We start from the raw sequence: 21,692 nt of genomic DNA, 5'->3' as shown, positions 1-21,692 counted from the left end.
CTAAATAACATTGGAAATTACTGGAAACTGTAAGACTCAAGACAAAAAGAACTGTACATAAGCACTGAACTCTCCTTGGTCAAGTTATTTCTCATCAGGGTAAAAGTTAACAATTCTGAAACCACTGTACATGTATTCTTGGATATAACAAATATGTAGATGGATTCTCACTCTTGGAATGGAACAAGTTAGGGGAGAAGTCTATAATAAAACACGTGGTACTCGATTAGCTTTAGCTATATCACTATGAGGTCATGTTAAGCTTAATATAGACAGTGTACTTATCTGTATGTCTTATAACTCTATCTACTGAGAGGGCCTGGAAATAATGACACCACAGTAGCAGAAAACACACCTAGTGCCAAGATCTTAGTTTCTAATAGTATTCTCCAATCAAAAGAACCTGGGCTCCTTGGACAAATGGCTGGTTCTAGTACTAGGGCAGGAAATATACAAGTTGAACCTGAAAAATCTTACAGTTCCAGGAAGTAAAAGCATCTAAAGATAAAATGAAGGGTATATGTCAAAGGAACACAGGATCCAACTGAAAGAACTATTAATAGAACAGTAGAGCAGAAAAATAATGCAGGATGGAGAATTATAGCTCAAAGTATAAAACAAATATCTGTGTTAGTTAATCAGCTGCCAGCATATGATATACCAGAACTGGAACAGCTTTTAAAAGGGGGAATTTAATAAGTTGCAGGTTTACAGTTCTAAGGAAGTGCAAGTGTCCAAGTTAAGGCACCAACAGGAGGTTAACTTCATACAAGAGTGGCCAAGGAGTCTAGAACACCTCTGTCAGTTGGAAGTCACCTTGCTGGCACCTGCTGTTGCCTTGCTCCTGGGCTCCATTGCTTTCAGCCTCTGATCCTGTGGCGGTTCCTCACTTTTCTTCTCCAGGGATGGCTTTCATCTCTTGGCTTCCCTTAGCTGTCTCCAGGTTCTGGCTTGTCTAACATCTCATGACAACATTTGCTGGGCTCCAAGCATCTCTAGACATCCATCTCTGTTCTCCAAGTGTTGGTATCTGCATTAGCTCTGCTCTGAAGTTTCTGTCGGCTCTGTTGTTTCTGTGGTTTCTCCAAAATGTTTTCCCTTCTAAAGACTCAAGTAATCTTATCAAGAGCCACCTGGAGTGGGTGGAGTCACATCTCCATCTAATTAAAAGATCACACCCACAATTGGGCACGTCACATCTCCATGAAGATAATCTAATCAGAATTTGCCAATCTACAGTATTGAATCAGGATTAAAAGAAGTAGCTGTGCCCACAAGATTGGATCAGGATTAAAACATGGTCTTTCTGGTGTACACAGTATTTTCAAACCAGCACAGTATCCAAAAGCCCATGTTGCTATAAATAAATGATTTGATAAATAAATAAATGGGGGAAAAGGAAGAAATCTCTCAAAAAAAAATTCCAAATAATTTATGTAGCTATTTCTAGTGCTCAACAAAGCAGAGCATAATTCCCCATTCCTTAAGTATAGGCTGCAATTAGTGACTTGCTTCCAGAGAATGCAGTATAGAAAAGGGTAGAATAAAAAAATAACTTCACAGTGGAGAAGTCTGACAAGCACTACCTCAGTGAGTTGATCAAGGTTAAAAGGTTAACCTTAGAAATGCAAATTAAAACCACAATAAGCAACCATTTCACAACCGCTAGAATGGCTACTATTAAAAGAAAAAAAACAAACAGAAAACCACAAGTGTTAGGTGTGGAGAACTAGGAACATTCATTCACTGTTGGTGGGAATGTAAAATGGCACAGCCACTGTGGAAGACAGTTTGGGAGTTCCTTAGAAGGCTAAGTATAGAATTACCATACGATCCAGCAATCTAGCTGGGACTTGAACAGATATTTGCACATCAATGTTCATAGCAGCATTATTCACAATTACCAAAAGATGGAAGCAAACCGAGTGTCCATCAACCAACCAATGGGTAAGCAAAATGAGATATGTACAATCAATGGAATATTATTCAGCTGTAAAATGGAATGAACTCCAGAAGCATGCAATTGAGGACATTATGCTGAATGAAATAAGCCAGACACACAAAGACAAATATTGTAAGATCTCACTGATATAATAAGCAAATTCAGAGTTAGAATCTAGATTATAGTTTACCAGCTGCCAGACTGGGTTTGGAGAATGGGAAGTTGTTGCTTGATTTGTACAGAATTTCTATTTGGGTTGATTGTAAAGGCTTTGAAATGGATGGTGGTGATGGTAGCACAAAATTGCAATGTAATCAATAACACCAAATTATAGAGGTGAATGTGGTTAAAAGGAGAAATTTCAGTTTGTATATGTCACTGGAGTAAAAATTAAAATATGAAAACTAAGACTGTATAATAGTAAATCCTATTACAGACAATGGACTATAGTTAATAGCATCAGCATAAAAATGTTCTTCCATGGATTATAAAAATGCACTACACTAATACAAGGTGTTAATAATAGTGTGGTACATGGGAAAAATATACCTAATATAAACTATGGACAATGATTAATAGTATTATTTTAATTATCTTTCATCAGTGTAACAAAGGCAACTATTGTTTTAAAGAAAAGTACGATTATTTAAAAATGCTATCATCATCTGTAACAAATATTCCATATCAATGCAAGGTGTTGGTTATGGGGCAGTGTATGGGAATCCCATATTTTATGTATGATTGTTCCATAAACTCACAACTTCTCTATTGGAAAAAAAAAGGTTAAATTTAACAGTGATCAGTCATGTTGATGGTTTGCATCCTTGATATGTTGTGTTGAGAAGGGCACTTCAGGAAAACTTATAACCCCAGTCTAACCATGAACCAAACAGAAGACTAACCCAAATTGAGGACATTCTACAAACTACTTAATCCATATTCTTCAAAACTATCAAGGTCATCAAAAACAAGGAAAATTTGAGAAACTATCACAGCCTAGAGGAACCTAAGGGGACATGATCCCTAAATGAATTGTAGTGTCCTGGATGGGATGGTGGAACAGAAAAAAAGATATTAGGGGAAAACTAACAAAATTGGAAAAAAGTAAGGAGTTGAGTTAACAATAATGTACCAATATTTGTCCATTAGTTGTGACAAATGTGACAAATGTACCACGGTTAAGTAAAATGCTCCAATAGAGGAAACTGGGTGATGGGTAGATGGGAACTTGTACTATCTTTGCATCTTTTCTTTGTATCTTTAAAACTATTTCAAATCAAAAGATTATTTTAAAAAGAGAGAAAACAATACTGAATTTAACATATTTCTTTATCTTCTTACTAAGCAGTGTCACCTCTCACTATCATTTACGTATATATGTACATGCAGTATATTTGGTAGTTTTTATACATTATTTGACTTAGTCTCATGGTAGCCCTAGGAGCCAAGTATTATTCTCACATTTTATAGATGGGGAAACAAAGATAATGTAAACTGCCTATGGTCCTGCACCTAGGAAGTATAGGAGGTAGAACTCTAATCTCTGTTTACATGATTCCAGAGCCTACACTTTAATAAACACTTCTGACTCCCATGGTACAATTAATTCTTAACAAGTCTAAACAAGGACAAAAAAAGACCCTACGATCCTGAAGAAGTAGGCCCAACATTATAACCTACAAGATAACAAGTGTCAACTTAGGCAATGCCTTGGCCAAGTTATATGTGGCTGTGTTCCGAGAAGCCAGCTCGCCCGCAGCCTGCATCCTGGTGAGGATCTACTCTCTTGTATCATTTACAAGAGCATGGGTTGGGTATGGAGAAACCTAAAGGAATAGTGCAGTGCCCTAGGGCTAGCGATAGCACAGGTGTTACCACCCCCAAAACTGAAGGAACCAGAGGACAGAGAAGCTACCACAGCTAGAGAAGGTTCATTCTTACAGCCATCATTTTGGACTTGAATGCTGTCTTCATTCAGACTCAGAAAACAGTTCACCTCTTCCATCCCACTGGCGGGAATACAAATGTGCTGCTTCAAAGTCCTATATTGTTCTCTCTGATTATGATTCAAGCAAACGTGTGAAGACTGATGTGTGACTATTAGGCTGTTTGCCATATACACAGAAGCCTATTCTAACAGAAGTTCTCACAGTTGAAGAGAGCTGATAAAAGACAGTATTTGTTGATTGATCAGTTCATCCCAAGATAAAAAGGCTTTTATGGCATCACTTGCACACTAAGCATGTTCCTAGGGAGAGGGAAGGAGAAGCAGTCCTGTCCTGAGTCCGCGAAGGCTCAGTTCAGTTTACCAGTCTGCTATGTGGACATCATTCAGTTTTAACTTAAAATTTGTTTTGCCATCAGCCCGAAAAGGGCCTGGATCGTTCAACTCCAGAGAACAGCAGTTCCAGTGAATGTCTGTGGGGATGCCAACTCCCTAGGGGAAGAAATGAACCTGGAGTGGTCCCGTGGCCAGCCCTGACCCCACAGTTCCAAGGAATCCACGTTCATTGCTCCCTGGAAGCATCATGACTTCTCGGTCTTAATAACTAGGCACATCTTTTTAAAAGATGATTTTCAAAGTATCCAAACAGGAAAAGTGACTTCCAGAAAAGGAATTCAAATAACTGAAAAGTGTTAGATGAGCCATATCCTCCTTTCAATATAATCAGAAGCGTTCAAAAATAATGTCTAAGATCTTAACACCGTGGATGATCACCTTACAAGATACCCCAACTTTCATGAAATCCCCAAAGGTGAACTTTGATATTCTTCCTTATCTTCATGGTCTTAAACTTACAATCGCATTAGCTCTAGTTTGCCAGCAGTAGTATCTTTAAGAAAACATCTCAAACAAAAAAAGATACTCTGTGTGTGTGTGTGTGTGTGTGTGTGAGAGAGAGGGAGAGAGAGAGGGAGAGAGAGAGACAGAGAGCATTGTAGAATTGAAGTAGAACTACTTATAGAACTGGCTCCAAGAGATGAATGGAGGGAAGAACTAACATTAAGCTTCTACCTCTACATATGCACATTAATTCATTATAGCCCTTCATAATGATGCTATAAGAAAGATCCTTGTGGATGAGGAAAGTGAGCACAGAAATGTAATTAAATCGCTGAAGATCATAAATAAATAGCAGAATTAAGAGTTTACAGTCCAAGTTCTTGCCAACATACCACATTTCCTTCAGAAGCTATATCATATCAAGCTTTGAATAGGACCATATGATTTCATTCATATTCTATATTAAACAGCCAGGTAAAATTTACACTCTGGATTTTCCATAAAACAGTCACTGTGGACATTCAACTGTCCATAATACCCAAAGGTGTACACATCATCCTACATTAAAAAAAACTTCTTTTAGAATTTGGTGCAGAAGTTTACTGTAAAATTTAGCATGTTCCCTCCTTCCTGATAAGAATTATGCAACACACCATAACTTTCCACTTTGACTGCCAGTAAAGTCAGCTTCAAATTTAAGACTTAATCACAATAGCTCTATTAGGATTTTGGTGATGTATCTGCTTCTTCCTTCTTTTTATGGTCTTGAGTGTTGATTACATTAATATGTATGCTGAAAATTCAGACAGAATGTATCAACAATGGGTTTTTAAAAAATATATATGTATTTATGCATATATTTTATATTTATAGACAGAATATTTCAACAATGGGTTTTCAAAATATATATATGTATTAATTTTCTAGGAAGTATATTTTGATCCATGCTATATCTAAAGTTATTAAATATGAATCCATAATATTGAGAATGTTCCTGGATAGTTTACTGAATATTTTACAAATAAGCATCTTTTCCTTAATCTGTATTATGGCTCATATACTGTGCAAGCTTAGATTTACTTTTTGAAACTTAACAAAGTTGACTCTGTTGTTAGATATTAGCTCTATTGGTTGCAGGGAACATTCTTCCTGACATATCCATAATTAGGTGATAATAAAGATCACCTAAATAATAATAATGTTATTAATAATTTATGTGGTTATACAGCAACTGTCCCTCTAAGTGAAAAGGAAGGTTTCACATTTCTCAACCACTCTGTTGCAGTTCAGCAGATGAATTAAATATTTAGCAGGATGCTTAATATTTCATTATAGACAAATCATAGTGGGTTTCACCCACTCTTGCATACAAAAGCAGTGACCAATTACATGTATTTATAGATTTAATTCATAAAGCATTTTCAAAGATATTATAGTCAATGACACACACATAGGAATGCTTGCTGGAAGGGACACAACACAATAAAGCAATTACAGTATTTTGTTTGATGAATATTTTGTTACTCACTTAGGAGCAATGACCTGGGGACAGGTAGACTTTATGCTGGTTCTGGACATTTCTGCAATCAAGAGGGTTATGTACATTGCTCATGATACAAAAGAAATCAGCACTTCAGCCAAAATATTCTGGCTCACTCTCTATTGCCTAGGCTTTCCTTTTTGCCTTCCCTGTGCATATATTGCTAAAACCCATTTGGAAGTGAAAGGAAGTTAATTCTCCAGTGGTCCATGGGATCGCATTGCCTCTGGCTATTTTCACTTCCTTTACCACATGGTACATTTGTGTCAGCTTTGAAAATCTCTCCTGATGGTAACTGGCAGTTTACCCCCATTAACGTTCCCCTTATATTTAAAGTGTTTTCCTTGTTACCAGCTATTTCTTATTCTGTCCCTAATAATGGAGAATAATCATCTATCTCTACCCGAGCTACAACAACTAAGGGAGGTTTATAAGGAATTGCTTATTAAACAATTATTAACTGTTCGGAAACCACACATGCATTTGTGCTATTGTAACAGCCACTCATTTCAATACAAGCAGCTCACTAAATATGCATAAGCCATTTCTCCACAGTAAGAGCTTAACCACCATGTCTACATTATACAACCAGGATGAAATAATGCTCTAGTTCAAGATACTATCATTTCCTCTTATTTCTACCCCTCCAGATCACAGCATGTGTTGAAAATTACTGCCTTTCGCTTTAGCCATTCAAAGCTGCACAATCACATCCCAGCCCTCAGATACAACTCCACTGACTTGCCAATTGCATTACGGTACTATTCAAACCATCCTCTCACTTTCAAAATGCTCTCTCATACTTGTTAGAGCTTCTTTAATGGGCCTTTCCTTTGCTCAGCTAACACTTTTCTTCTTGAATGTAGATGCTAATCAGAGAATAACAGAACAAGGACAAGAAGGCAGAGGAACAAATGGCATGAAACTTCCTTAAAGAGGTAGTCCTAATTACGGTCAGATTGAGGCTCAAGCAAACTTTGTTAAGAAGCTCAGAGATGCAAATCAACAGGATTTAGGACCATTTCTAGAATAGACATAAGAATAGAGGGTAAGGGTCTAGGTGAAAACACTTAAGGCAGCTTGGGAGAGTCAGAAAAGCCTTCAGGAATGTGGTGATTCTGGAGGTGGGTTTAAAGACTGAGTAAGCAGTTGACTGACAGACAGTAGGGTGACTGAATGATAAGCCCAAGGAAACCATACAGGCACATAAATGAAAGCCCATAAGATTCTAGGTATTCAGAGAACTTCAAAACTCCTATGCTATCTAAGAAGCAATAAAGTATAGAGAGGAAAAATATGAAAGTTGATTACATATATATATATATAATATATATATATATTATATATATATATATATATATATATATTTTACTTTTAAAATGAGGAGTTCATTAAGTTGCAAGTTTATAGTTCTAAGACTGTGAAAATGTCCAAATTAAGGCATCCAGGAAAAGATATCTTGGCTCAAGAAGGCCAATGATGTTTGGGGTTTCTCTTTCAGATTAAAAGGCACAGGGCAACATCTGCTAGCTTTCTCTCCAGGCTTCTTTATCAGCTTCCCTGGGGGCATTTTCTTTCTTCATCTCCAGAGGTCTCTGGTTGTGTGGGCTCTGTTGGCTCTGATGGCTCTCTTGATTATCTATCTTTAAATTTATCTATTATCATCTATCTATCTTTATTTTCTATCTCTCTGGGTCTGTCTCTCAAAAGCTCCTACAGAGACTTGATCCATCATCCCACATGTTAAGATGGAAAACAAGAGGAAAAGTATGGAAGCCAACACAAATATTCGTCAACTTGAGTTCATCTTGTAAACACATTTTATTCTAAAAGAAGATAGTAGTGCCAGTAGGTTCACTACTAGTTGAACAAAACATTAAACAGTTTCACTTAGCTGTGTGATAACAGATGAAAACACCCATTTTCCCTTGATAACAGATTTTAAGCTTTCTGCTCTGACTTGGCAATCACAAGTGATACTATATTACAACCCACTTTGTGGGTAAGATATCATGATATGGTCACCTACTGACAGACACTGAATATGAGCCAGAGTGGTAAAATAATTTGCTCAAGACAGACAGGAGATGGCAGAGATGGGGTTTCAAATCCAGGCAGGCCAACCCAAGAGCCCATGTTCCTTAATATAATGCTAAACTACTCCCAAAAGAAGGTAGTCACAACAAAAAGTTATTGTGAAAATAGATCAAAGTGATTCTTTGGACTGGACAAAATTTTCATGGCCTAGAAGTTGAAAAATATTTTTAAGGATATACTATTAAAAAGACTATAGAATCTGGGCGGGCCGCGGTGGCTCAGCGGGCAAGAGTGCTTGCCTGCCATGCCGGAGGACCCCGGTTCGATTTCCGGCCCCAGCCCATGTAAAAAACAAACAAACAAACAAAATATAATAAAACAAGAAAATGTTTAAAGATGTTTCCCTTTCTTCCTCCCATCCTTCCTTCCTTCTCTCTGTCTTTCCTTCCCTTCCTCCCTCTCTCTTTAAAAAAAAAAAAAAAAAAAAAAAAGACTATAGAATCTAATTTATTATAAAAAATAACATGGGGGTTCAGATTCTTTAAAAAGTATGTCAGGACTTCCTTAATCAGAATATATAAAATTGTTTTGTCAAGTAGAATCAAATATCTATAGACTATCATATATCAGGATATTTTTATTCCACCTAAAGTAGACACATATTTCATAAGGTACTCTATATGTTTTAAAATACTATCTTTTCCAATGATCTTTATAATAGGATATTCATAGAGTTACTTTATTTGCACAATAATTCAATAGTGTTCATGATATGTGAGCAGTAGAAGTAAAACCAAAGTGACCCATCTTTGGATCTGGCAAAATGGGTAGTTCTTTGTGTGAAGGCACATATATTAAATAAGAATGTCCCTGTTAAGAATAACTTACTTATATAGAAATTTATGTTGATCCCATTGAAAAGGTAATATTCACATTTCTAAAAATTCTAAATTTCTTTCAAAGTAACATGGATCCAGGAGAAGTAACCCACAGTGACAAAAGTACATGTAATATATGCATATATGTGTTTAGAGATCTATGTGTTTTTGTGCGTGTATATGTATGTGCATCTATCTATATGTACTTATATTTATACATACATATATTTATGCACATATATGCATATATTGTCAGACATTCTTAGCAATTAAAAAATGACTTTGAACTTTGACTTTGGTCAAATTTGGTTCAAATGCTTATTGTCTGTAAAGGAGGTAATGATTTGCAATGTATGTGAACTGACCTGAATAAAATTACAGACATGCTTGGAATATAGGTCAGGGCATTTGAAGGTGAAATCGGATTGTCACAAAAGCAATCTATAGAAGCTACTGATGAACAAGTAAGGGATTTTTATACATAAATAAAATAACGGTTTCAACCATTCAAAAAGAACCATTTCTAAAATTTGTGAAATTTCAATGTTAAAATTATTTTTTAAATCTCCAAAAACATTTAAAAAATGCATTTTGAGCTGAAAAAAATGGGCTATTCTAACAAAGGTCATTAATGGCATTATAGTAAAATCTCAGGACCAGCCAATGTCTTTTTTGGTATATTAAAATTAATCATTTTTCTTATTTGGGTAACAGACGAGTTCTGAGAACCATCCTACATGGCAAATAGAGATGGAAGATAATGCTGCTGCTTAGTAAAGGAGAGCAGGAAAAGGAGTAACTTTATCAGGAAAGCCAACATTAAGTCCACAAAGGCTGACTACAGATGAACCCAGGAAACCTTTGGATTCAAATTGATAGCCTAGATGCCAAAAGCTGTCAAGTGAATCTCTATCTAATGCCTAAATGAAGTTAGGAAATGAGTGTAAACTACAAAACCAGGGAGAAAGTGTTAATAACTACTTCTCTATTCTCCCTTTGGTCAAGGTTTATTGGAATTTGATTTCTCGAACCAACACTGGTTAGGTAAGTTGCAAACATGATTATGTGTTTAATTTTGCTTTGTTTCTTTAAGAAACCTTCAACATATCTTTATTGAATGTCTACAAAGTTAGTAGGAGGAAGCCATGATGCTGGACACACAGTCAAAGTTGATTTTCGCCACGATATTCTTAGGCTTAATGCTCTCTTCCTGGCGGTAGATGAAGATCTGGCCTGATTCATCGGCACTCCAGCCACACTTGCTCATTCGCACCCTTAGGTGGCTGTCTGTCAGGTCCACAAGCATCTCGGCCAGCCAACGGTCGATGTGCTGATATGTGATGCCCACAATATGGCAATAAATTTGCAGAGTTTCAAAGCCAGTGATACCTTCCAACAGGCCCATGTTTTCATCCAAGGCTTGCCTGAGGGCTTGGAAGTGGCAGGTCTCCAGAAAGTCCCCAAGGTACAGAATCTCTGTCAGATCAGCCGCTCTGCTTGGTGGGCCTGGTCGATCATGCATTTGCACAGGGTGAAGTCAGTGTGAGGCAGGTTGGTGAGAGCCTTCAGCAGGATCTGGGCAGTGGCTGTCATCTGAAAGAAGCTGAGTTGAACTGGTACAGCTTCAGGATAGTTAGGTTGTCTTCTAGATGATAAGCATTCTCATTGGCCTGCGTCTCCATATAACACTCCAGATTCTCAGGACTGTACCCTTGAGCAACTTGCCCACATTGGCTCTCACCTGTTCAAACACTGCCATGGCTACCACTACCTCCCACATCAGTGATGGATCCCAAGTCCAAACCAGTACAACAAAGTTGTTCTAAGTTCAAGAGAGAGTGGTCACAATCACTGTGGCCTTGGTCAGTGATGATCTTACTAGGGAGTAAAAAAAAGTGTACTGGCCAGTTTGGTGGTGGTGGTTGTTTTGTTTGTTTTTAGTCCACTATTAGTATCAAGTGAGTGGTTCTCATCCTGGAATATTACCACCTCCCTTAGATTTCTTTTGGAAATCTGCATGAGCATTTTTGGTTGACTAAGGTATAAATGAGTATTTAGAAGATGGAGAAGAAAAAAAGATGCTAAACATTCTGGAATATGCAGAACAGTCTTACAAAAGGAAGAACAGTCCCACCCAAAATGTTATTGGTGCCCCCATTAAGAAACACTCCTCACCCACCACATCTCCTCCCTTTGGAATCCTCTCTATGGGAGTCTGAAGTAATCACTGTAACTTTGCAACCCTGCAAAGATATGAAATAACTGAACATGAAGTTTTCAAGGAACTGATGCCAAGGAGGAGCCAGCGAAACCTAGTGCACCATCAAGAGAGAGCCCAATTAAGGCATATCTGAATGTGTAAAACAGGGCTTCTAACATGCAAGAGTTGGAGTATCCAGCCTCTGAATCCAGTTCTTCTAATGAGGGAAGGAAGACAGCCAAATTGAAAGAATCAGATTTGGAGAAGAAGTATCATTTTAGAGCACTGTGTACTGTGTCAACTATCAGACATCCCTGAGTTTCAGGAAAGGGATCACAAGATGACACTCCATGTAGGGAAAGGTCATAAAAAAGAGTTGAAGAATAGGAAAACAAACCAAATGGAATGCATAATTTTTCTGGATATTTCTCTTAAAATTTTAGTAATTAAAGTATTTTAAGTGCTTTGAACATCATCCTACACACCATTTTTTTGCAAGTATGTGTCTTGTCTAGTACATAAATTACCTTCAAACCAAAAATCCTGGTATAATAAATGACAAAACAGAAAATTCACCAGGTCACTTTGCACCAGTATGCAAAAGCTCTATGTAAACTTTAAAATTTTCAATAACTATAGGTGTTTGCATAAGTTATGTATAAGATAGAGCTGAGGCTTTGAAACCAGCATCCCTGGACATCAGGCTAAATGCCTTATTCAAATGATGAAAGTGAAAGGGAAAGAAGGATAAAAAGCAGATTATAAATGTGCCCCTAAAGATTCAGAAAAGTGGATGTGCCAACACTCAGTAAGGATGATTAAAACATGTGCAGAATTGTATTGCTTTCCATCTAACCAGTCTCAAAGAGATCAAGAAAAAGCATTATGTGTGACTGATGGCCTATCCATCTGCAGCACGTGAACAAGCCCATTTTAATTAAGTTCCACTGCATGGTCTTTACTGTGGAGTTTCATCTGCTCTCATGAGATTTCACCAGGAACACACGTGCTCTAAATTTGTTCTCTGTGAAGGATTTGCATATGGAAAGACTTACACCCTCTCCAATTGTTTATAAATCCATGCATTCAAAACACTGAGAGGTTATAAAATTAATTTGTATATTTTAGTGTCTCATGGCCTTAAGAGAGTGAGAGAAAGTGGCCATTTAAATCTTTCCCTTGACTTGAGGATTTGCTAGAGTGGATGAGTAGTAAACCAACAATCCCAGGCAGCAGAGGCTTGAATGATTTCCCAGAAAGGAAATTTCTCAACCTCTCTCAATAACCTGTTCCAGTACCTTAAGGTTAGTGATACACAGGAATTCCTTTAAGGCTCCCAAGTGAACAGAATTTGATTTCTACAAACAATAAAAGGTCCCAGATACTTCGCTTATTATTTTTTCTCTTCTTTGGACAAAAACTGACCCATCAATTCTCATTACTGCATGTCATCAAATAAGGTATTTTCATATCTTGATCACTAAAATTGAAAATATTATATTCTGCCCAGCTCTCCAAAATTTGACTAGGATTTCTTCATAAATATTCCTAATGTTAAGGCACAGAGAATTCTGTTTCTAACTTTAAATTCCTATTTTAAAACACTTATCTTAAAGATGTTAGTCTTTATGGAAAAAGACAAGTTCACGACCTTAATTAACAGAATTCATAATGGGACATGCCTATAACTTTATAAAGTCTTTTTCCAAATCTAAACAAATATTGCCTTTAGAGAAACTCCAAAATCCCAGAATTGATTAGAAGCACAAAAGTTAATATACTAGGGAAATTTTGATATTATAATTTATTACTATCAGCAGATTTGCTCACACCTGAATGACTCTCTACTGCCACCTCCAGGTAGTACCCAACGCTCATCATCCACTCTCTTTTTAGAAGATTCAAATGGGACTTGGGAGAACCAGACTAGCTTCCAAACAGAACCCCTCAGTGCTGTAGGAATTAGAAGGTCATCTAGTTTACTGTTGAAGTTTCACAATTTCTAGCAGGAATCCATACAATGTTATTGTTTATAAACCCTTCCATGAAGAAACTACTAGAATCAGAAAAATAATAGCAAAAGTGTCCTTAAAGACCAGCTAATGCCACTTCACAGGTCAGCCTACTGCCAAACCCAGCTTCCCTAACAGGGTAAGGGATGGTGCGACAGTGGCTCGGTGGACAGAGTTCTCACCTGCCATGCCAGAGACCCGGGTTCGTTTCCCGATGCCTGCCCATGCAAAAAAAAAACATATAAAAATAAGTCAATCATTGTAGCAAGAATAATAAGGGAAAAAAATATGAATTTTACTTTATCAAAGTTAAGTAATTTACTCTTCAAAATATATTATAAAGCAAAAGATTGGGAGAAAATATTCGTGAATCATATATGACTTCTGTTCAGGATCTATAAAGAACCCCTATAACTTAGCAGTAAGAAGAGAAACAACTTAATTTTGTTGTTGTTGTTGTTTTTTACATGGGTAGGCACCAGGAATGGAACCCGGGTCTCTGGCATGGCAGGCGAGAGCTCTGCCACTGAGCCACCGTGGCCCGCCCGAACTTAATTTTTTTAAAGGGCAAAATATTTGAACAAACACTTCACCAAAGAAGATACGCAAATGGAAACTAAGCAGATAGAAAAACGCTCAAAATCATTAGTCATTGCAGAAATGCAAAAAAAAAAAAAAAAGGAAAGCATAAACAAATTGAGACACCACTACTCATTCACAAGAATGATTAAAATCAAAATGATGGGCATTACCAAGTGTTGGCAAGAATGTAGCAAAATTAAAAATCCCATATATTAATGGTAAGAATGTAAAGTAGTACTGTTATTTCAGTAAAAAGTTTATTAGTTTCTTAAACATACCCTACAAAGCAGCAATTCCATTCATATATTATTTACCTAAGGGAAATGAAAATATATGCCCACCCCAAGACTTAGACCCAAATATTGAAAGCAGCATAATAGCCTAAAACTGGAAACAGTCCACACAGACTTCGAGAGATGGGAGAATAATCCAAATGTTTAATATCAATATAGTGGAACACTACTCAGCAATAAAAGTGAATTAACTACTGATACATGCCACAACATGAATGGATCTTAAAAACATCATAAGAGAAAGAAGACTGACACAAAAGATTATGTATGATTTCTTTTATATGTAATTTATAGACTAGGCATAACTTTAGCGACATGAAACAAATCAGTGGTTGCCTGGGGTTGGGAATGGAAATTGACTGCAAATGAGCACAGAGAAACTTGGAAGCAGGGAGGGATAGAAGTGTTCTAAAACCGTATTTTGACATGAAAAGATGTTCAACATCCTCCATCAGAGAAATGCAAACCAAAGCCACAACAAGATGCCACTTCACAAGGACAACTACAACAAAAAAGACAAGTAGGGTTGATGAAGATATGGAGATATTAGGACCCTCTTACACTGAGGGTGAGAAGGTAAAATAGCTCAGATGCTTTGGAAAACACTCTGGCAGTTCACCAAGTGGTTAAACATAAAGTTACCATGAGACCCAAATTCCATTCCCAGCCGTATACCCAACAGAAATGAAAACTCAAAGACCCGTACACAAATGTTCATAGTAGCATTAGTCATAATAGCCAAAAAGTAGCAACACTCAATGTTCATCAACTGATTAATAGATATATAAAAAGTGATATATCCATACTGTAGAATATTATTCAGTCATAACAAGGAATGAAGTGCTGATATAAACTTATGAACATGGATGAATCTTTAAAACAGTATGTTAATTAAAAGAAGCTATTTATAAAAGATCACATATGCATGATTCCATTTATATAAAATATCCAGAAGAGGCAAATCTATATAGATCGAAAGTAGATTAGGGTTGCCTAGGAATAGGGAGGGACAAGTGTGTAGAAAAAGGAGTGGATACAGGGCTTGTTTTGGGGGTGATGAAAATGTTCTAAAATTGATTGTGATAATGGTTGCACAACTCTGTGAATAAATAAAAACATTTAATTGTATAATCTAAATGGGTACACTGTATGATACATGAATTATATTTCAAAAAAGTTATTTTTTAAAAAAAAGAAGAAAGTTGCTGTTTTGATACGATTAAAAAAAAAGATTGCATTGTGGGTCAAGGTTGCATAACTATACCTTACCAAGTTTCTATACCCAAGAGCACAGTTTGTGGCTATTAAGAAGAGCAGTTTGGGGAAAGGACAGCCTAGGAATTGGTACAGCCTCAGATTTCGTGAATCTCTTTTGTTTCTATACGAGCCTTAATTTTTCCCCTCTTTCTTCTTTCTTTCCCATTATCACCATTTCCAATGGATTTCGCCCCATGACAAATCACCCCCTTCTCCGTCAACTTGTAATGCCTTGCTGAGACTGCCATGTTCCAGACATTCCAGTTTTTTCCTTTTAATTCCTGGGTAGCCAGAACTCTGACCTCCCAGGTTTTAGACCTCCTCTTAAGACCTCCAATGGAGGTGGGAGTTTCCCTTCTGAGAGTGAATATTTTCTGCTTCTGTCAGTCCTCTCTTCTCCCCTCTCCCCGCCTTCTGAGCTGCCTCCGCCGGACAGGGCCATCTGTCTAGCGAGAGACAGTTTGGAGTTAGAAGGCAACTAGGTCTCCTAGTTACGCTGTGGTTTTATTTGCTCTCCCGGCTGATCTGTATTTTTTCCTTTGGAAGATATATGGATAGTTTGGATTCAGGCAAATGGGAACCTGGAAGCCCTAAGCAATATTTTTACTACTATCAATATGCTAAGTACCAGAGTAGAGACAAGTATAAAAGGCAGTCCTTGAAATTGCTGAGGACATACATCTTTTGAGGGAGAAAATGTTTTAACGCTTGTCAAACAGCAAGGAACAAATACAAGGCAGTATATAATTGAATACGCTATTATACACAGATTGTAAAAGCTACAGAAATATGGAATAAAAGCGGAGATCACCGTTACTTAAATTATTGATAAATGCTTCATAAAGAAGACAAGGGTTTTATTTTGACTTTGATGAAAAAATAGGATGTGTTACAGAACTGAAATCTGTATCTTTAACAGCATCTAGGTCAATAAAAGTGGCCAGATATTTTAATATTTTGAGATATTAAACAAGGTTTATTTTTTCTCAACATTTTATTACATTCTCTATGCTTTACCCCATTCAGTTAGTAGGGTTTATTACCTGTGGGAAAACATAATTAATCAAAGTGTTTGGGATGGGGGGCGGGGTGGGAATTGAGTTTAAAAAGATTAGTCTCCAAAGAAATGCAAGGCACCTAGAATTCATGATACATACAAAATCAGGAAAGATTCCCAGGCCCTAAGAAGTGACAGAAAGTTGGATAGGAAGGGTGAGCTTAAAATTTGGGAAGGGCCTGAGAACAAAGTCCCATCCTTTCCCCAGGCCACGAAAGATTTCTAGATAGGTTTGGGATACAGAAGAACACAGAATACCTCTGCCAAAGGCCCTATCCGCCCTGTCATTTAAAATACAGGAGTTCCGTATTTTAAGAACTAGAAATTAAAAACAGTAGCACATTTCTGATTCTTTCAATTATCCCCTAGGCAAATTTTTATGATGTCCCTCTTTCCTTAACTTTAATGTTGTTTAGCTACAGAAGCCAATCTTGAAAATAAAATGAGTTCTCATAATATTTTATTCGTCTTACCCTAAGTCCCCATAATAGAATTAATTATTCTCTCCTCTATAATACTCCCAATATGCCATGTACCAAGCTGCGCATTGCTTATTCTTAAAGTCCCTTTCTCTTTATTAGATTGGAAGCCTCTTGAGGGTCGGGAGTAAATCTTTTTATATTTATATCACACAGGCTTAATATGGTGACTGACACACAGGAAATAACTTAGTGAACTAAATGAACCGAACTTTAAGACTGAGAAATTTGTAGTCACCTTTTTTATGTTAAAAAGATTAATTTTTGCTGAGGACTGAAGTGTAAAAGGAAATAACTGGGAAGCAACTGTGAAAACTACAAAAACTTTATAAACCAAGATCTGATAAGCTTAATGATTCTATCTTGGAAATAACAGCCCTTTCAACAGTGATTCTAAACATCCTTACACTGCCAAGAACTTAATTTTGTAGTGAATATGCAAATCTAGAGGTCATTTCATTTAATAAATATAGACCTCCTAATCAATTGCATACTAATGAAATTAATCTAAAGGCTAAATTTCAATTATGAATTACAGACCCTCATTTCTGTTTCTTGATTGCCTGAATAACCCATATCCAAAAACTTCCAACACATAAGAAAATGAAAAGAACATCGTATTACAGATGAACTTCATTCTACCAGGTTAGGTGAAGTGCGACATGTCTTTATTTCTTAATTTTTAAGTAACACAACTTATGTAAAATAATGATTTATAATTACCTTCTTGGTAAGTTGGCTAGCTTAAGGTATGCTACCCAGATTCAGATACTTAAACTGAGCCATAAAACTTAAAATCCCTAAGGTTTGTAATTAAGGCACACATTTCAGTTGGAATATTTAATCCTGCTTCAGCTGTAAGAAATTAATTTGAATTGAAGAGAGAATGGTTCTGGCTCTCAAGTCACAGATTTTACAGCTTATTCTAAGCATGTTTTCTCCTAAAGAAAAGAAATAAAATATAAAGTTTTTTTCCCTAAACTGAATAAGACATACATACATCATCTGACATTTATACTTCAGTTGAAAATTGATGTGTGATTATGAAAGCAACAGATTGTGTTATTTTGCAATGTGACGATGAAATTCAAATATCTATCTCAAATAGAATATTTGGAGGAAAAAATAATTTAAAAGTCCCAGTTCTGAGAGAACACTAGTGCTAACCTCAAAATACAGTCATGTTCCAATCAGAGGAAGTCCTTTCTCATTCTAGCAATCAATTGTGATTTGTAATGCCGAGTAAGACTCGAGAAGATTAAGGATCTCCCAATGGGCACTTGAACCCCATTTCAATTTGGGCAGCTCACGTCACTGAATCTGAGCTGGAAGGAAAATCTAGATGCCTTCATGTCAACTATGCAAAGCTGAACACTGATTTTCATATTTTCAGCAATTACCCTTTAGTCTGCTTCAGCACAATCCGTCTTATATTCATGAATCTCATTTCTCCTCTGTATCAGTCGGTTTAGGCTAAATTATGCTGCATTAACAAACAAATCAAAATCTTAGTGGCTGTGCTGGTTTGAAAGGATGTATGTCCCCTAGAAAAACCATGTTTTAATCCTAACCCCATTTTGTAAAGGCAGCCGTGTCTTCTAATCTCTATTCAGCATTGTATGTTTGAAACTGTAATCAGATCATCTCCCTGGAGATGTGATGTAATCGAGAGTGGTTGTTAAACTGGATTAGGTGATGACATGTCTCCATCCATTCAGGCGGGTCTTGATTAGTTTCCAAAGTCCTATAAAAGAGGAAGCATTTTGGAGAATAAGAGATTCGGAGAGAGCAGAGAATGCTGCAGCACCACAAAGCAGAGAGTCCACTAGCCAGCGACCTTTGGAGATGAAGAAGAAAAGTCCCCAGGAGAGAAAGCTAGCAGATGATGCCGTGTTCACCATGTGCCCTTCCAGCTGAGAGAGAAGCCCTGACTATGTTCGCCGTGTGCCTTCTCACATGAGAGAGAAACCCTGAACTTCATTGGCCTTGAATCAAGGTATCTTTCCCTGGATGCCTTTGATTGGATATTTCTATAGACTTGTTTTAATTGGGACATGTATTCAACCTTAGAACTGTAAACTAGCAACTTATTAAATTCCCCTCTTTAAAAGCCATTCCATTTCTGGTATAATGCATTCCAGCAGCTAGCAAACTAGAACAGTGGCTTTTAACGATAGATTCATTTCTTGCTCATGCTACTTGTCCATCACAAGTCAGCTTCAGCTCTGATTCACAGTAGTTTCATTCTGAGACCCAAGTTGAAAGAGTAGCCTCTAAGTAGGAATAAAAGTCTCAGGAAAGAGGAGGAAAAGAGCATTAATGGAATCACAAAATGGTTTTCAAAGCTTGTGCTAGAAAATGGCATCCATAGTTTCCTCTCATAGCCCATTGGACAAAGGAAGTTACACTGACAAAGCATAGGGGGGAATGGAGGAGCTGGAACAGGGGGCAGCAGTGTGCTTTCTCAGAACATCTACTGTACTCCTGAAACCCACAAACATTTTTATTTACAAAGGAAAACTTCAGATTCTACTCCAACTGTCTAAGGGATTTTGAATCTTGACATCCAAGAGGACAAAGAGACCAGCTACATAGATCCCTTCTATAAACTTACTCTAGGCATGTGTAGCAAAGCAGACTGTTTGTAAAAAACAGAGCTTAAAATTCTCTAAGAACTAACATTTTCCAATCCTTCCAACTTAGAAACAGTAACAATACCAGAGAAATAGATAAGTTACTCCTGGCAAACAGAAAAGAATAATTGGACTTCCGGAGAAGATGGGGGCTTAGTAAGACGCGCGGATCTGAATTTCTCCTCCAGAACAGCTACTAAGGGAGTAGAAACGATACAGAACAGCTCCCAAAGCCACGACAGAGATAAAAAAGAAAGCGTACCCCATTCTGGAATGGCTGGCTGGCTGAGAGAACGCGCTCTGGTGAGATCGCCGAGGGGTGCGGACTTCACCGGGCGGGGCGGCAAGCGGCCGGAGTCACTCCCTTCCCCCTTCCCGGGACGGCTGGGAGAAATGGACAGGCGGTCCCCTTAAACTGCAGCGGCTGGCGCAAACACCACGCGCAACCCCCGGACCAACTGAGAGAATTGGATCGGAAATCCCCAGCCCGCGGAGAACGGCGACGGGGGGGGGGGGCCCTTCCAAACCCGTGACTCCCCGGGAACGTGCACTCTCCCGGGCGAGCCGCTGCCGCTGGCACCCTCCCGCCACCGGGCCGACTAGGAAATTCGGACGGGTGCTTTCCTGGGCTGCGGCGGCCAGCGATCCTCCCCGCGTTTGGACCCCGGGCCAGTTGGCACTCTTCCAAGCCGCTTCGGCTAGCGAACCTCCCGGACGGCGAGAGTTTTCCAAAGTTAAAGGACCCACAGCACCTCTTACTGGTGGGACCCGCAGACAAACGTGTGCCACGAGCGCCACCTACTGGGCAGGATAAGAAAAACAGAACCCAGAGATTTCACAGAAAAATCTTACAACCTTGTTGGGTCCGACACCCAGGGAAATCTGACTAAATGCCCAGATGCCAGCAGCAGAAGATAACTGTCCACACTCAGAAGCTTGAGAATATGGCCCAGTCAAAGGAACAAACCAACAGTTCAAATGAGATACAAGAGCTGAGATAACTAATGCTGAATATACGAACAGAAATGGAAAACCTCTTCAAAAATGAAATCGATAAATTGAGGGAGGACATGAAGAGGACATGGGCTGAACATAAAGAAGAAATAGAAAAACTGAAAAAACAAATCGCAGAACTTATGGAAGTGAAGGACAAAGTAGAAAAGATGGAAAAAACAATGGATACCTACAATGATAGATTTAAAGAGACAGAAGATAGAATTAGTGATTTGGAGGATGGAACATCTGAATTCCAAAAAGAAACAGAAACTATCGGGAAAAGAATGGAAAAATTTGAACAGGGTATCAGGGAACTCAAGGACAACATGAACCGCACAAATATACATGTTGTGGGTGTCCCAGAAGGAGAAGAGAAGGGAAAAGGAGGAGAAAAACTAATGGAAGAAATTATCACTGAAAATTTCCAAACTCTTATGAAAGACCTAAAATTACAGATCCAAGAAGTGCAGTGCACCCCAAAGAGATTAGACCCAAATAGGCGTTCTCCAAGACACTTACTAGTTAGAATGTCAGAGGTCAAAGAGAAAGAGAGGATCTTGAAAGCAGCAAGAGAAAAACAATCCATCACATACAAGGGAAACCCAATAAGACTATGTGTAGATTTCTCAGCAGAAAACATGGAAGCTAGAAGACAGTGGGATGATATATTTAAATTACTAAAAGAGAAAAACTGCCAACCAAGACTCCTATATCCAGCAAAATTATCCTTCAAAAATGAGGGAGAAATTAAAACATTCTCAGACAAAAAGTCACTGAGAGAATTTGTGACCAAGAGACCAGCTCGGCAAGAAATACTAAAGGGAGCACTAGAGTCAGATACAAAAAGACAGAAGAGAGAGGTATGGAGAAGAGTGTAGAAAGAAGGAAAATCAGATATGATATATATAATACAAAAGGCAAAATGTTAGAGGAAAATATTATCCAAACAGTAATAACATTAAATGTCAATGGACTGAATTCCCCAAACAAAAGACATAGAT

The 21,692-nt window shown here is 37.7% G+C and overlaps 1 long non-coding RNA gene and 1 pseudogene across 1 annotated transcript in view; both read right to left on the bottom strand.

Moving 5' to 3' along the window:
* LOC143677589 (uncharacterized) overlaps positions 1 to 21,692 on the bottom strand; it is a 139,447-nt gene that overhangs the window by 43,666 nt on the left and 74,089 nt on the right. The window lies entirely within an intron of this gene.
* LOC143676779 (eukaryotic translation initiation factor 3 subunit K pseudogene) lies at positions 10,312 to 10,941 on the bottom strand (annotated as a pseudogene).

This window comes from Tamandua tetradactyla, chromosome 3 (genome assembly GCF_023851605.1).
Source record: "Tamandua tetradactyla isolate mTamTet1 chromosome 3, mTamTet1.pri, whole genome shotgun sequence".
NCBI lineage: Eukaryota > Metazoa > Chordata > Mammalia > Pilosa > Myrmecophagidae > Tamandua > Tamandua tetradactyla.
The sequence above is the reverse complement of the archived record's forward strand: the minus strand, read 5'-3'. Positions and strand labels throughout refer to the sequence as shown.